The sequence below is a fragment of the Falco peregrinus genome, chromosome 8, assembly GCF_023634155.1.
Source record: "Falco peregrinus isolate bFalPer1 chromosome 8, bFalPer1.pri, whole genome shotgun sequence".
Classification (NCBI taxonomy): Eukaryota; Metazoa; Chordata; class Aves; order Falconiformes; family Falconidae; genus Falco; species Falco peregrinus.
This window is the reverse complement of record NC_073728.1, coordinates 30848216-30863444: the sequence shown is the minus strand read 5'-3', so window position 1 is coordinate 30863444 and position 15229 is coordinate 30848216. Positions and strand designations below refer to the sequence as shown.

The window sequence follows — 15229 nt, the reverse complement described above, 5'->3', positions numbered from 1 at the left end:
TTTTGTGTATTGGTCTTCCTTCAATTGAGATCAACTTAGATGGGAAATCTGAAAAGCAAGGAAACAAAATTCTGTGCTGCTTGAGTAAAGCGCAATACCCAGGCTACAGCAAGGAACTCTCAGCAGAAGGGCAGCTTTTCTTGGTGATGGTTTCTGGTTTTAGGCTGCCTGTGTTATTAATATACTGCTGTCCTGGGAGATGTACATAAGCAGAAATACAGACACCTGATACTTGCCAAACATAGTTTCCGTAGCAAGTGGACAGACGTGCTGTGTCATGAGTTATGCCTCAGTCCTCGCACTGATTTTTATTTCTCATCTTTTCAGTCATTTTTCCATCTTGGACAAACACAAACCTCCTGGCCACTGATTTTAGAGCGGTCTGTGAGTTGGTTTTAGTGGATGCTAGAAGTGTTGGAGCTTTGGTTTCAAGACATGACTTGCAAGCTCTCTGCCTTTCTGTCATGAATGACTTCGTGGAGGTTTTTTACTGAACACCTATGTATGTAGTACAATTTTCAAGCTTCAGAAACGCGGAGATGCTAGCAAAGTCTGCTAACTTACACTTGATTATTCCAATTTCTCTGTTTTGCAGGAAGGAGACCTGGGCATAGGGAGTGCACAGCATTTCCCAGCACATGAAGCACTGGAAATAAAAGGAATGAGGTGGGAAGAAAAGCAGAAGTGGCTGTAAAAAAGAGGGGAGAAAGGAATAATGAGGCTAGTGCTCACCTCCAGAGAAAAATGCATTGGTGAATTTGGCAGGGTTACACTGCTTGAAATTAAAGATGCAATTCAATGTTTTTCCTATTTGTTTTGCCTGTTGGATGTGCTGTGGGATGCCCAGGCTGCACAGTGTGTCAGGAATGTGCTGCAAACCATGGTCCAAGTGCTAGTGTTCACTCAGGAGCCCTGAGTGGCGAAGGAGAGCACGCTGGGCAAGAGACACTTGCTCTTGCCAGTAACAAGCCTGTTTGCTTTCATACCTGGCTTCTAAAATGGCTGCAGCCCCGGGGAACAAAGCTAAAACCTGTCTGCAGGTAGTTCGTGGTGCAAGGGGGGGTTTGTGCACCCCTCTGAGGGGTGACATCCTCTCCAATTAAAGTGCCAGTGAGAGAGAGGGTAGTTCTAGCAAATTCCTCCTCTCCCAGATTTCTCTTTGGAATGTTGAGGTGTTTGGTTCTTGCTTTGTGTGTGTGATGCAGCTGGCCAGGGTAGGGCTGTGTTGTGTGAGGTGCTGCACATGTCCCTGCCCTGGGCAGGGCATTGCAGGTGAAAGCCAGTCAAGCGGGTAACAGGAGTATGGTGGATGTGACCTCCATTAGGTGTTTTGCAGGAATACCCACAAGTCCTCCTCTTGGACCAGACTCCTTCCTTGTCCAAGATGCTCTTTAAATGCATCCTGTTTTCCAGAGTTCACAATCTAACCCACAGTGTCTTGAAATGTCCAACTCCAGGCAGCAATAATCTGCACCTTCTTGGCCAGAGATGTGGGGGGGACCACCTCAGGGTGCTGCTGGAATGGTGGCAACAGGGAGGGCCCTTCTGTGCGTCAGGCTGCTGCCTGCCACCGCTAATCCAGCCACATCCCTCTCTGCCCAAGGCCGGCAGCTGTTAGAGTAAGCCAAGGAGATGGTTAACTGCATGAGTGAGGATCACTAAAGCGAAACATTTTCTCCCATGCAGGGTGCAGCAAGGCCTGTCATTGCTTCTCCCACCTAGCACTAATTAAGCAGATGGCAGGGACTGAGATGCTGGCTGTCCTGGGAGGTTTGGACTGGTTACACACCTGAGTGTCTGTGGACGGTGAAAATGTTTGGTTATAATTGTCTTCAAATGTCGTGTTGAAGGGAGCAGGCAGGATTATAAGGACAAATGCTGCAGGACTTTGAGGCAGCAAGGTGGGTGTCTGCAGTGAGCCGCAGGCACTGGGGCCACCACTTTTCCATGGCTGCACATTTGACCCATCACGTGGACTCTAGGGCCTGGCTTGGATTTGAGACTTGTTTTAAAGAACAGGGAGGAGGAAACCAAAACAGTTTTTTAGGATAGTGATTCTGGAAAGCTTTGGTTTTTTCTATGCCTTTTTCTAGTGATGACGGAGAGGAGGGCTTGGTGAGCAGGTACAGACCTGGAAATCAAGCTGCTTGCTCGGTGGTGTGGCATTGCTGCCAGTTTCCTGCAAGTACTTGCACAAACCCCTAGCTTGCCTATGTTTTGGTTTCTTTAAAATGAACAGGGAAGCTGAGGTACTTCTGTGAGCGTGGCTTTGTATGGCTGGAAGTGTTGCACCATTCCGAGAGTAAAGGCAGTACCTTGCCTCTCTGTCTTCCTTGCTCGGTGTACTCGGAGTTACCATTTCTTGCCAGCACTCCTGCAGAAGGCAGTTGCATGGTTGGGAGTGAGCAGGGGGTCTGTGCCAGTTGTGCAGCAGCAGCAGCACAGCTGCTTTGTTGCCTGCAGCATTTTTATTTCTGTTGACATGCGAGCTAGAAGGCATTCAGGATGACTTTTGGGTGCTGGACTGCATTTGCAGGTCTGCCTGTTAGAAGAGCTGGGTTCATCTGCCTGGAAGCAACAGACAGAGGAAATGCAAGGCAAATCTATAAGGTTTTTCCCTCAGCTGTCCCACACAGAGACGTGTTTGTGGTTTATTAGCTGGACAATTGTTAAAGTGCATGCTATTGAACTGTATCCTGAAAATCAGACTCTGGGTTTGGAGCTGCTTGGAGCTGCTGGAGCTTTGTGACTGGACTGGCAGGAGCTGTGCAAGTGCAAAGGACTAGTTTCAGAGGCAGTATGGATTCTCCTGAGGCAAACCTGTCCATTGGTGTAATGTCAGTGCAGCCACATCAGATGATTCACAGCCCAAGTTTTTATCCTGAGAGCTACTAGCTCAGCCTTTTTTCCCCATGAGCTCGTAATTTTACAAGATGAAATCCTGGTGTGTTAATATGTAGTATAGATTCAGTCGGTGGTTAAGAATCATTTGGAGTTGGTGATTTGAACGATTGGTTTTGAGTGGGCTGCCGGTATATGTTTGCTGTGCTGCTGTTCAATGTCAGCCCTCCCGTTGCATTTTGTAAAAGCTTCCATTAATTTCACTAGAAATCTGCATTTGGGGTGAAGGGTGACCTAATCTTTAAAAAGGATCTTAATCCACTTAGCCTGTCTTGCAAAGCTCAGCATTTTTTCCTTGTCAGAGGCAGACTGCATTCCTAACCTTGATGTGTCACTTTCCAGTTGGTTTAATATTTGGGTGAGGATACAAAGGAAATGTTTTTCAAAGACTAAAAGAGTTCATGCTGCTAAGGTATGTGCAATGTGTGATGTGCAAGTACAGAAAAGGAGATATGAGCATAATTTTAAGTGGGTGGTGGAAAAAAGATAAAATAACACCAGCAGATGACTATAGAGAACAAGCACAGGAAGAGGTAAATCCATTTGAAAGAGTGTAAATAGGGAGTTATGAGGGAAAAGGAAGTGGAACTGTAATGTTAATTAATGTAGTTTAAGTGTAATATAAAAATAGGGTTGCTCTTAGTTTGATCTGTAAATGTGCCTTCGCAGAGGCCTGAGGGCAGCCAGGAAAAATGTGGTCTCCATGCAAATACGAGGCCTAGTGCCTATGCCTTGCTAAAACTACAGATCTAGGCTACTGCGTTAAATCTAGCTCAGGTCGGAAAGGGTGGAAAGCTGTTGCCAGTAGCCTGTTCAGTTTTGGGGGGTTTCAGCTCAGACTCCAGTCACAAAACGAAGAATGCCACAATTAATGCTAATTGGTACCTTCCTTGATGTTTTGGCCAGGGAGAATGAGTTCCCTGCCTCCCTGGAGGCAGTCACTCCAGGTCAGAGGAAGAGGCCCATGGGGATATTGCATGGCTCAGGACATTCAGGCCAATGGGAAATCTCAAATCAAACCCAATTCACGCTGCATGAGGACTACCTGCTTTGTATGTGATGTTTCTCCCTGGGTGGCCAAATTTCTGCAAGGAGCGAACACACGCAGACGTGCCCATGTGCACACGATGAGCCTTGAAGCCATTTGCTCACTTGCCTTGAATCAAAACCTTCTGCTCTCGCGTTTTCTTTTCTGTTTGGTGATTGAAGCGAAGCTTCATGTGCCTTCACGTGGGAGTTAAGTGGGTCAGCGGGCTGCTTTGTTTGTGGCAGCTCTCACGTGGAAAAAGCCTGATGCAAAACGCTGAGGTTTGGCAGGAAAGTGCCAATTAAAGATAGCGGTGCAGGAGCATATTGTCTGAGCTGAAAGTGCTCGAATCTGGGGCTGTGACAACTGTCGTGTGCAGAGGAAAGAATGAGGAATTATTAAATTTAATGTTGATCTGAGGTACCTGGTGCCTTCCCTGTTGCAAGTGTTTGTTCTCACGCAGTGTAGACAAGGCATTTGTTCCCCGTTTCACAGGTAAGGTGAGGGGTAGAGGAGGTGAGTCACACAGGGAGCCTTTGCCAGGGCGGGATCAGGAACACTCAAGCTGGGTGCTTGGGCTTCACCTGGTGTCGGCCTGTGTTATTTATCTTTGTGTCAGCAGCAGTCCAGCCTTCTTATCACTGCACATGTCTGTTCAGGTGACGAGTACAGGAGATGTAAGTGCAGAGAGGTGGCAAAGTGAGAGATGCAGTGTTACATTGAGTCGAGTGAAGTTGTTCTCCCCCTCAGCCATGCAACGGTCAAGTTGGGACAGCATGTAAAGGAAATGTGGCTTTCTAAGTCTGCCTGGCAGCGTGCTCAGCTGCAGGGAAGCAACCCAGGGACCGCCAGGCTTTGATGCTGCTATCTTCTGCTGTCATGGGCAACTACATCATCATACTGTCATCCAGAAGTGAATATATTGCTCCTTGGAGCACTTGGCCCTTAGATTCCCAAGCAGACATTGTGCAAAAGGGCCCTGAAGGAGAAGAGAAGAGCAGATCACTCAGGTATAGGTATAGTCAGTGTTTCTGCTGAAATAGAGCCTCTCTTCCTCCCAGTCCATCCCTTTGCTTCCCACTGGTTCTGTTTTATTGATGTGTTTTTGTTTGAAAGAGCAGCATTGGTAAATAAATGAAAGCTAGGATATCCATAGTTCCTTTATTTTAAATAAGCTTTCAGGCTTTATTTTTCCCTTACTTGGAGCTTTCTGTGCCCTCGCTGCAGATGTCCATTACCTGATCTCCTGTTTTATGTTGCAAATGGACTGTGCTTTATTTTGCACGTGTATAGGCACACACCTCCTACTTATGATGAACCAGACCTTTCTCAACAAGCAGGGAACAGTGTACTTTGCAGGTGGACTGATGACGGAGATAGTGCAGCTTCACTGGAACAGTATCCTGTCAGGAGGCAGATGTTCCTTCCTTTCTGCTGCACTAGTCTGTCTGTGTTGGGAGATCCACATGCAAGACAGGTAAGTTAAGTGCTGATCTTTCAGAAATGAGAGCATAGTGAGATGTACCTTTATTTAGGTATGTTATTTATAAGGGTAATGCCAAATGCCTGTTGTTAAACCACTGGAAGTGAAGTCCTGGTCAAGCAGTCACGTGTGGTGGTGGCAGCTGCTCCAGTGGTTACTGTTGTTTCCGTCATTTAGAGTTCTTTCTGCACCCCAGGGTGAATCCCTAAGGACTGGTTAAAACCAGCATGGTTGTTACCTAATAGTAACTTTGGAGAAGCTGAGGTATCTATGCAGATTGGATTCCATCCGGAAGGTTAAATCTGGTTGCCCTTGGGGTGTCCCAACATGCCTTCATTGGTGGGTTTCCATTGAGAACTGGCACAGGCAACAGACGCATCTGTTGTAGATGATGCTTGGATTAATGCTGATTGATGTTCCTTTGAAAGTTGATGGACTGCACAGTATAATCAAGAGCCGCTTCTGAGCAGAATTAAAGAAAATTGAGATGCTGTGAGATTCTAAAAGAAAGCAAAAAAAAAAATCTATGAAAGGACTGTTCTATTAGAGAAAGCAGGATGAAGTGTGCAATATAGTATGTGATATATTGCAATACTATATGCAGTAGCAATTACGTTTTAAAAACCTAAAGGGCAAGAATCAGAACAGTGCCTTCACTGCCCACTTTTTAAAAGTTTTTAAAAGGTTACAACGTGTTTTAGATTTCTTTTCCTAATGAAAAGTAGGCTTATGTGATCTGTCTGTCTGCTTTCATTCAGCCATCAGGGTAGCCCACTCCTTTTTCCTTCTCAACATTTAGGGAGGAGGAAAGAATCTCGAGTTTCGCAAGAACTGGAGGAGAGAAATAATCGTTGCCAGCCTCAGGGAAAGGCAGGAGGGAGCTCGGGCATGGTGTGATTCCTTTGGCAGCACGTGTGTACAGCCCTGGACTAACCGCACCTCATGCTGCCTGTGTCTCCTCAGAGGGGAGTGCCATAGGACACACAAAGGAAGGTAGGGCTGCTGAGAGAGCAGGGCGGATTAGAGGGACAAAGAACACAGATCTGTAGGAAACCAGGCATCATTAGTGCTGCTGCTCATGGAACAATCCGGTTATTTTAAAAATATGGGCATAAACTGTTCTAAAAAGTCTCTCTGCAGGGAGCCAAGGAAATGGTCGTGTAGTAACAGAAAAAAGTCAAAACATTACAGCTGATTAAATGACAGAAATTTTATTTCTGTGCAGAGACTCCACCTGTTTTATAACGAAAATGTAAAGAAAACACATGGAAAACTGTGTTTACAGTCTACCTGTTAATTTCACAGTGGTGAAACTTCCAGGTTTTGTGCAGTTGTCACCTGAAGTCTTGCAACAAGAGAAAATAAAAATTGTAATTATTGTGCAATTTTTATCTGGGGAAGGGGGGAGTACTTAAAAACCAACCCAACTGCATGTCTCAGCATTTCTTTATGAGGCTTTAGATGGCCAGTGACCCTAACATCACGGGAAGTGAGAATCTGAGAAAAAGCGCAAACTCCTAATTATGTCGGAATGCAGTATTAAGAGATTTCCAAGGTAAATGCCTCTTTATTGTAACACTGAAAAGAATGAATTCACAGCAAATACATGATATGCAATTACTGATTTCTTGCTAAAGCTAAATGAAATAGTGATTATCATAATTCAGGTAATTTAGAACTATTTGTTCAATTTTTATCTCATTTTCTTGCTCAGAATGGAATGTGATGGTATTTTAGGTAGTGGAGGGGGAACAGTCTAGAGTCAGAAAACCTTGCCTATAGTTCTAACAGGTTCAGCTGAAGTGGAACTATTGGTGCTTTGTTAATGTACTGATGATTCTACCGTGTCATCAGCTGCTGCTAGGAGGCTGCAAAATGAGAGAAGGGCAAACAGCGGGAGTCCTGGTTGCAGAACTGCCCAACTGGGGAAGGAGAACACTCAGCACAGGGACTGTCCCTCCTCTGAGCACACACAGATGGTAACATGGGGACTGGAAAGCCACAGCAGGTGAAGCAGAGCTGTTGTGTCTCTACCATGGATAGTACTTAGCCAGTTAGGGCTCTCAGGAGATTAGCTACTGCCTGGGGTGTCAGAACCATGGTAATTTCTAAAACTGGTTTGTAATCACCTGCTTTCAGTTTACACAGAGCTGGCATCCTTTTAAGCACTAATATCCCCAGCTTTCTCTTGACATCTTTGCAGCCCATTCCACTTTTCATGTTGAACCTATGCTGATTCCTTCATGCAAAACAGCAGTTATGTATTGCAGTGATACCTGATGGTGGAAAAGAACAAACTAGCAAATTTAGTATTATTTGGAAGGGGCACGCCAAAAGCCATTGCTGTGCTGAAACCAGGAGCCATGAAGAAAAGCATTATTATTTCAGGAAGTTATGATGAAAAAGGTGCCATTTTTTCCACAGTTCTTCCATATGAGCTGTTTTGATGGCTTGGACTACGTACTTCTTGGAAACTGCCATGTTTCCATGCTGAAACGTGCTGATGGAGGTCAACTGCTTTCTGAAGGACAGAGGATGAAGACAGCTGGGGCTGTTCGAGGTGAAATGAAGGTTCCCTCAAGCAACACGAGCCAAGCAGTCATAAACCCAGGGAAGAAGATGGTCAGACATGGCTTGGTAAGGAGCCTATGCACAGGGAGTTTGCTTCCTACTTTCACCTCAGCCATACAGGAGCGTTGCAACTCATTCTATTTAGGGGGAAGATTTAGTTGCTTTTAAATGTAGATTTGTAACTAAGGCTCGTACAGACGGAACAGCTTCCCTCGGCAGGGAATCGTCAAAAGGAGGGGCTGTACGCTGACCTCAGCGGCAGGCTCCCTCCCCCTCGGCGGCCCCAAGCCCGGCAGTTCCTCCCCAGACACCTCAGCCTCGCACAGGCGGGGCGCACCAACCCAGCACCGCGCTCCCCGCAGCCGCCTGCGGGGGCCCATCAGCCGGGACCCGGTGATGAGCCTCCCGGTGACCCCGCTGCGCCGGGACAGACGCGTGTGCGCCGGGCCGGGCCGCCACCGGCTCCCGCCGCGCTGCGGGCGCCGTCGCCATGGCGACCGGGCCCGGCCGTACCGGTGGGGCGGCGCCGCGCATGCGCAGGGCGCGGTCTGACCTCACCGCCGCCGCGCTGGGCTGCCCCGCCTGCCGCGGGGAGCCGCGCCAGCCGCCCCTCCTCCGGCCCGCGCCGCACGCTCTGTGGTGCGCGCCCTTGCGCGCATGCGCGCTGCCGGCCCGCGAGCCTTCTAGAGGCGCGGGGCGGTGACGCGCCGGCGCGGAGGGGGTGTGGGTGGCGCGTGCGCGCTGGCTCCCATTCTTCCCGTGGCAGCGGGGCGGGCGCAGCCATGCAGGGGAGCGGGCGCCGCCGCCGGCACTGAGCGCCGTCCGGCCCCCGCCCCGCCACCGCCTCCCGCGCCGCGCCCCGCAGGTAACGCCTGCGCCGGCCCTGCGCCGGGCGGTGGGGCCGCTGCGCCGGGGAGGGGGCTGCGTGCGAGGGGAAGGAGGAGCGCGGCCGGGGGCTTTGTGTGGTGCCGCCGCGGGGAGGGGGGGCGGGGAGGGGCGGCCGCCGCCGGGGCGGCCCCGGGCGGGAGCGCAGACCTGGGCCGCTCGGCGCTGCCGTTTGTGGAGGGGAGGGGCGGGCGGTCCGGCGGCGTGACGGCGGCAGTGGGAGCCGGGGGGTGCGGGGGCTGCCGGGGCCTAACGGCTGGCGCGGGGGCGCCCCTCGGCCTCCCCGCCCCGGGGCTGCGGGGGTCAGTGCGTCGCGGGGGCGGCCGGCCTCAGCTCCCTTTCCGCGGCGTGGTGCGGCGGCGCGGGGACGTGCGCCCGGCGGGAGCGGGCCGCCGAGCACCGGCCGCCCGGTGGGAGTGGCGGGGCAGCCTGCGGCGCCGGGGCCTCCTGCACGGCTCCCCGCTGGTCCCGGCGGTTGCTCGGCGAAGGGAGGCGAAGCGCCGCCGGGCCGCGTTCCCCCGGTCGTGTGGGATCGCGGCAGCGGCTGCCGGATTTTCAAACCGTCCTGTGGTCTGGGTGGGTTCGGCTCCGGCGTGGGGCCCTTTTGTGCACGTGTCGCGCTTTGCTTGGTTTGTTTCTGTCATCGCAATTTTTAATGCAAGTTGGGTGAGGGCTGGAAGTTCGCGCCTGTGCAGAGAGGTCGGTGATCGTTAGACGGATCCTGCAGAAACGTTTCAGAGCGATCTGGGTCTGAGTAAACCAAATGTAGTTAGTTGTCTCTGTGTTCATGCAGGCCTGCGTCGGCTCACCTGCGCGTGTTTTCAATGTATGTGTCTTCAGATATCTGTGAGGAAGGGAGAAGCTGCCTCTTTCCTCCCTAGCCTCTTGAGAAAGGACTGGGGAGCTGAGGCAGGGTGATGAGCACAGGGCTGCATGAGAAGCCTATAGTGGAGTAGAGCAGAGACTTCCCGGGTGTGAGGGTTGTTCTGACCAGTAGATCTCTGCATCTTGCAGGCTTATTTCATAAGTCAGTGTTTAGTAAAGGAGACTTGGGTTAAGAAAAGCAGCATGTGCTGAGCCAGTTGTCGGCAGGGCAGAGATGTGCTCTCCACCCCACTGCTTGTGCTAGCGCCTTAGGCAGATGCATTGGAGTCCATTTTGCTGGTGAGTAGTGCAGACCTATTTTTCTGCATCTTTAGAGCAGTCTCATCTTCCTTGCACGGTCCTCTTGATGCCACCTGGGTGCCGTTGAGGACAAGCCATGTATTGTTGCTTAATACGTGACGACGCAAATACATAATTTAGATCAGTAGTTCTTAAATTAGAACTTGCAAAGCCATTAGAAGTGCAAGTGTTTGCTTCTCTGTGGGATTCTGAACTGGATTTAAAAGAGGTTTACAGCTGGATATGTTTGAGAACTTCCAGCAATGGTGAGCTTTTGCTAGAGCAAAGGGCTACACCAAGTACAGGATGGATGTGCAGTACTGTCATGTTCAGGGTCTTCCTTGCAATAAGGCAGTATAGCTCGCTGTGTGGAACAAACCTTTGTGCTGCAGTCCTGGGCTTGGCAAAGTCCAGCTTCTGCTTGTTTTCTCTGTTGAACCCTATCAGCGGGACTGAAGTCTGGCAGTTATGAGAGGGACAGAGTAATGACTAACTGTGGCACCGTGGGCAATCCTCTCTGTATTTCATAGTCACACTTGTTTAATTTTTAAAAAAAGTTGCTGCAAGCATAAATGGATCTTTTTTTTTTTCCTTTTTCCACACTGGTGCCTGCAACATTCCTGTGAAGTCCTTGAAATCGATCACATAGCTTCAGAAGTTTCTGTTTCAAGAAGGAAGACACTATGAAGTTAAACACTTCGGCCTTGCTTCGCTTGGCCAATAACGTTCAGTGCTAAAAATGAGACAACAGCATGCTTGTGAGATGGAAATGTTTATCTAGTTCATGTGATGTTCTCTAGAGGGACAATTGCAGAGAGTGTCTATGATCAAATGAGCTCGTCCTTCAGTCATCTTTGAAGTTCTGTAGGAATCTTAAATCTGAGCTACCAATTAAGTGTTGCAAAACCCAGTACTTAAACAGCAAAACTCAAACTGAAATGATTTATCACTTTCTCCCATACGTTAGTCAATCCTTCCCTATCCATCAGGCAATTTGATGCAGGCTGTTAGCAAGTCTGGCCACTTTTGTAATGATTTGCAACATGAGGAGCTAGATCTTGCCCTCAACAAGCTTTCTGTTAGGGACAGGTCATGCCTAAGAAGTGCAAAAGAGGCTGGACATGAAATGTTGAGATGGCTAAAGTAATGACCTCCCCTGCGTGTACCTCTCCGCATTTCAACATACATGCAGATTTTTGTGAGAGTGATGTGGCTTTGAAGCTTGTGGACTGCCATTACGGATACCCTTCTAGCCTCAGATGACTTTGGATCAAGCTCATGTGTCACTCTGAGTCTCTCATTATCTTGGGCCTTGCCTAGGCTAGGGCTGGAAATCTTGTTGGCATGCCTCTGGATCGGGCTTGCTGCTGCTAATGCCTCCTTGGCTGGCAGTTGTCATTGAAGCTTCTTCCTGGATTCTGACAGTGCCAGCCCACCTTTAAGCAGCACTTGCCAGTGTATTAAAAAGAATACTAGCAATTGTATAAAGCTTTCATCTGAGTGAAGAAAATAGACTGGTTTTGTCTGTTAATTTCTTCAGACTGACCAGTAAATTTAAAGCAGTCTGACTGTGAAGGAAGAGGTTCACTTCTTTCCTCAATGAAGGATTGATGTTTGTGGCAGTCTTGTGCAGAATAGCCTTAGCTTTTACCCTGCTGTTTAATAGTGTACACTTCATGCTGCTCTTTGCTCAGTTTCTTCATTTTCACCAACCCATACAGTGCTGAAGTTTGTATTGTGTGTTTCTTTAGGGCTCACTCAGTGTTTTGGATATTGTGTATTGGACCAACCTGTTATCAGTCCTCAAAGCTGCCTGAAAGCCTGATGTGAGCTAGTTAAGAACTTTGCACAGCCGGATTCTGAAGAGCTAAACATGTGCAAGTTCCTTGGTATTCTGGACTGCACTAGTGTATGGCTGTCATAAAGAGATCATAAGAGATCACTTTCTCCTCTCTTTGGCAGCACTAGCACTCTTGCACACACACAAGCAAACCAAACCCCGAACGATCTGGATAGAGTTGTAACTGTTCAAGTTATAGGAGGGCAAGAAGTGGGTTTTGTGGTCTGAGAGACTGCAGGTGCTCTCTGAAAGATTTGATCTCAATTCATGGTTAGTGTTTGAGTTCGTCTGGTTTCCTGATCTGTCAATGAAATCTTGGCATGTTTGGCTCCACAAGGAGGGAGATGTCCATTCCACGTCTAGAAACAGTATGCCAAGTAGAAACACCAAAATTAATTGTTAGAATAGCATCATTATTGTTACTTTATTGGAAGTTACTAGGCAGATTTAAAAGTCTCCAATTTGTTTCCTCTGCCAGCAGAATTAGGCTAAACAGCCTAAGCAGGCCAGTCCCTGGTGCAGCGTTTCTGTCTTTTGGGTTTAAGCTGGGCCCGTCTTTACACTTTGCTTGTAGATGCTTTAGATTCCAAGATACTTCATAAAGCAAAATCGAACCAACAATGATTTACTGAGGCAAAGATCTGATCAAAATGGAGTCAGATTCTGACCTGTGTTTCAAAGTGATGCTGAGCAGAAGGGAGGAATCGCAGGTATGTGTCTGCCTGTTACATTGCAGGTGGTTCTTAGCCCAGCAGTCTCTTAACTGCTGCTAGAGTTCAGCCCAATTCATGGTATTGTCAAACAAAACCCTGTTCTGCTGTTCCTCCTCTGCTCCTTCCACCTACTGTTTTATGAATCTTGAGTGCAGTGGTGGCTTTCCATGATCCCTTGCTGCCTGTGTTGGGGGATATCTTTGGCCATCCGCTTATGTGTGATTGTAAATACCAGGCTGAACAGAATCTGATGCCTGAGTGTAGAGAGTAAGCCTCTTTCCCCTCACTGGAGCTGAACTGATCCTAGCTGCTGGTTTCTGCTGACCTCTGTCAGCAGTTGAAATACAGCTGCTGCCGAGAGTTCTCCTGTCCTTGGCTAACAGTTACCATGAGGGCTGGCAGCCCTGGAGAACAGGGGTAGGCAAAGAGCCCTATTCTGTCATGCAGACGAGTTTGTGTTTAGAGTCACGGAGGGAAGAGATGGACATAAGCTGGGAAGCCTGAAAAGAGATGAAGAAAATAAACTTTTTCCAAAACTATTAACTTGCAAAATGCTCCTGTTGATTCCCACAGCCAGGTAGGAGCCTATAACAGACTGAGGTCATGTCTTGTTCAATTTGGGGTGTCTGATTGGTTTTCATATCGGCAGCATCTTGGCATGACTTGTCACAAGTATGCATGTAAGAAATTTTCTTTGAATTGGAGGTGCTTTTGTTTGTGGCTGTAGTATCTACTTGCCTGTCTGAGGTTCTTCTGTGAGTGAACTTACTTGAGGTGTAGACTGCATGGAGTAGGATTTTTATCTTTTGTTACTCCCATATCACACACGTTTTGTTAATGTGGTCTAAAATAAACATGTATGTTTTGAGAATATGGTGTGAGATGCAGAGGGAAGAAATCAGACTGAAAGGTGCTTGTGTCTCTTGAGGGCCTGTACCCAAAGTATGATCTTGTGTATTATTTTTCCATTCCAATCTGTCATTTTACTGCTAGCACTTGTCTCTCAGTTACTTCCTTCCAGGGTAGTTCTGGCTTGGACATGTACACAAAACCTTACCTACTTCTTCTGTGTCACTAGGCAGTTATACATCAGTAAGGATAATGAGGTCCTGGAGCATTTGTTGAGTTATATCAAACCCACTGATCTCTTGAAAAACTAGATTATCCTGATCTTGTAGAGCATGTGGTGGTATAGGTTTTTTCTTTCCCCAAGGTGTTCTCATCCTCAGTTGCCATTGCCGCTGGAGACTTGCTTTGCAGTGGCTCTGGGAAAGGTACTGAATTTCTACCCTATTTCTGCCTGTAAAATAGGAGATTATCGTGTATTTTCCCAACATTTTTCCTCAGCTTTTATACATTAAGAGATGCTTTCCATCTTCAGGACCGGCTAAATCAGTAATCTTAGCCTAAGAGACTTAATCTATTGCAATACAAATAGAGGTTACGAGATTCAGATGTGTGTTGTGAAGCCATTTGTCCTGCTAGCAACCTGGCAAGTGATGGGCCACTCTGCTCTCTCAGTAGTGTTCTACTTCCAAACCTTGCGAAGTATTTTACCCACATGAAGCTACAGGTGAAGGTTTCTTCTTTTCCTTTTTTCCCCACGTTTTTCCAGATGATCCAGTATTGATGCTGGATTGTGGAGGAGAGTGTTAGGGTGTGACTCTGGAAAGTTTTGCCCTGCACTCATAGTTGCAGTAGGAAGGGGGCTGGATGCCACCTCTGTCCTTCTAGGATGCATCACTGCAGCCCCTTGAGGGACCTTGCACACCCTTGGCTCTGATACCTTGCAGAGCTGGAAGTCAGAGAGAACCAGTGCTGTGTGGTTTGTTGGCCAGGGTCCCACAGGTGTCAGAGGTGGAGTCTGCAGGCTGTGCTCTTAAGGTAAGGTTAGATCTCCAGAATGAGGGAGAGAAGGGATGTTTTTGTACACAGAAAGCCACAACTCAGGTACTATTCACAGTGGAAGGTGTTATGAGGATAGTTCCGCCTGCATGCCCACCCCCATGATCCAGTAGGCCCCTAATAAATTCCTTGCAGTGTATACCTTGGAACCATGAACTGGGATGTCATAACATAGGATTTTGATGTACATCTTGGTGCTCAAACTGTTAAAAAGGAAAGAGACCTTGAAAGTTCATTCTAGACTTGTCCTTGGTCTCAGACAAAGTTAAAACCAAACTAATTTCAGAGAGGGGCTGTGTTAGGAAAACAAAGGATGTTAAAGCTCATCTAATTTTCTGCCCTGCTCTTGAAGGGTTACTCCCACTCTGCAAAGTGGTTCCGTTAGTGTAGGGTGTTGGGGTCACATTGAGGTGACCTGCAAGTTGTCTTGATTTGCTATAGCTTCATTACTGTGGAGATTTTTGGAAGATTGATGCCTTTCTGAAATTGGTATCTCTATGTGAGGTGTTCAGTTACCGAGGCAGTAATGCAAACCTTTAGCGGAGGCATAAGAATTCCTGTTATCTGAGGCTTATCTCTCATCTTACCCAGGGTAGGGTAATGCAACTTTTAACAGCTAGCATCTGTCCTAGAAGGATTGTGTGGGGGGGCTAGAAAACCTTAGTTAGCTTAAGCCCTGGAAATGTTTCAGCTGTCTTTGTTCTAGAAATCTGCCTTTTTTTTTTCTAGATTTCTAGAAA

The 15229-nt window shown here is 47.9% G+C and overlaps 1 protein-coding gene and 1 long non-coding RNA gene across 2 annotated transcripts in view; one reads left to right on the top strand and one right to left on the bottom strand.

Annotated features, from left to right (window-relative positions):
• Positions 1 to 4947: 4947 nt before the first annotated feature.
• Positions 4948 to 8490, bottom strand: LOC129784995 (uncharacterized). The gene is made up of 2 exons (XR_008748398.1): positions 8234 to 8490; positions 4948 to 5911 (listed from the first exon to the last, which is right to left on the bottom strand). It is a non-coding gene; the product is annotated as an uncharacterized LOC129784995 (long non-coding RNA).
• Positions 8491 to 8713: 223 nt separating this feature from the next.
• Positions 8714 to 15229, top strand: part of CLASP1 (cytoplasmic linker associated protein 1) — a 181290-nt gene continuing 174774 nt past the window's right edge. The window contains exon 1 of the mRNA XM_055811576.1: positions 8714 to 8847. The gene's annotated coding sequence lies outside the window, so the exon portion shown is untranslated. The remainder of the gene's footprint in view (positions 8848 to 15229) is intronic.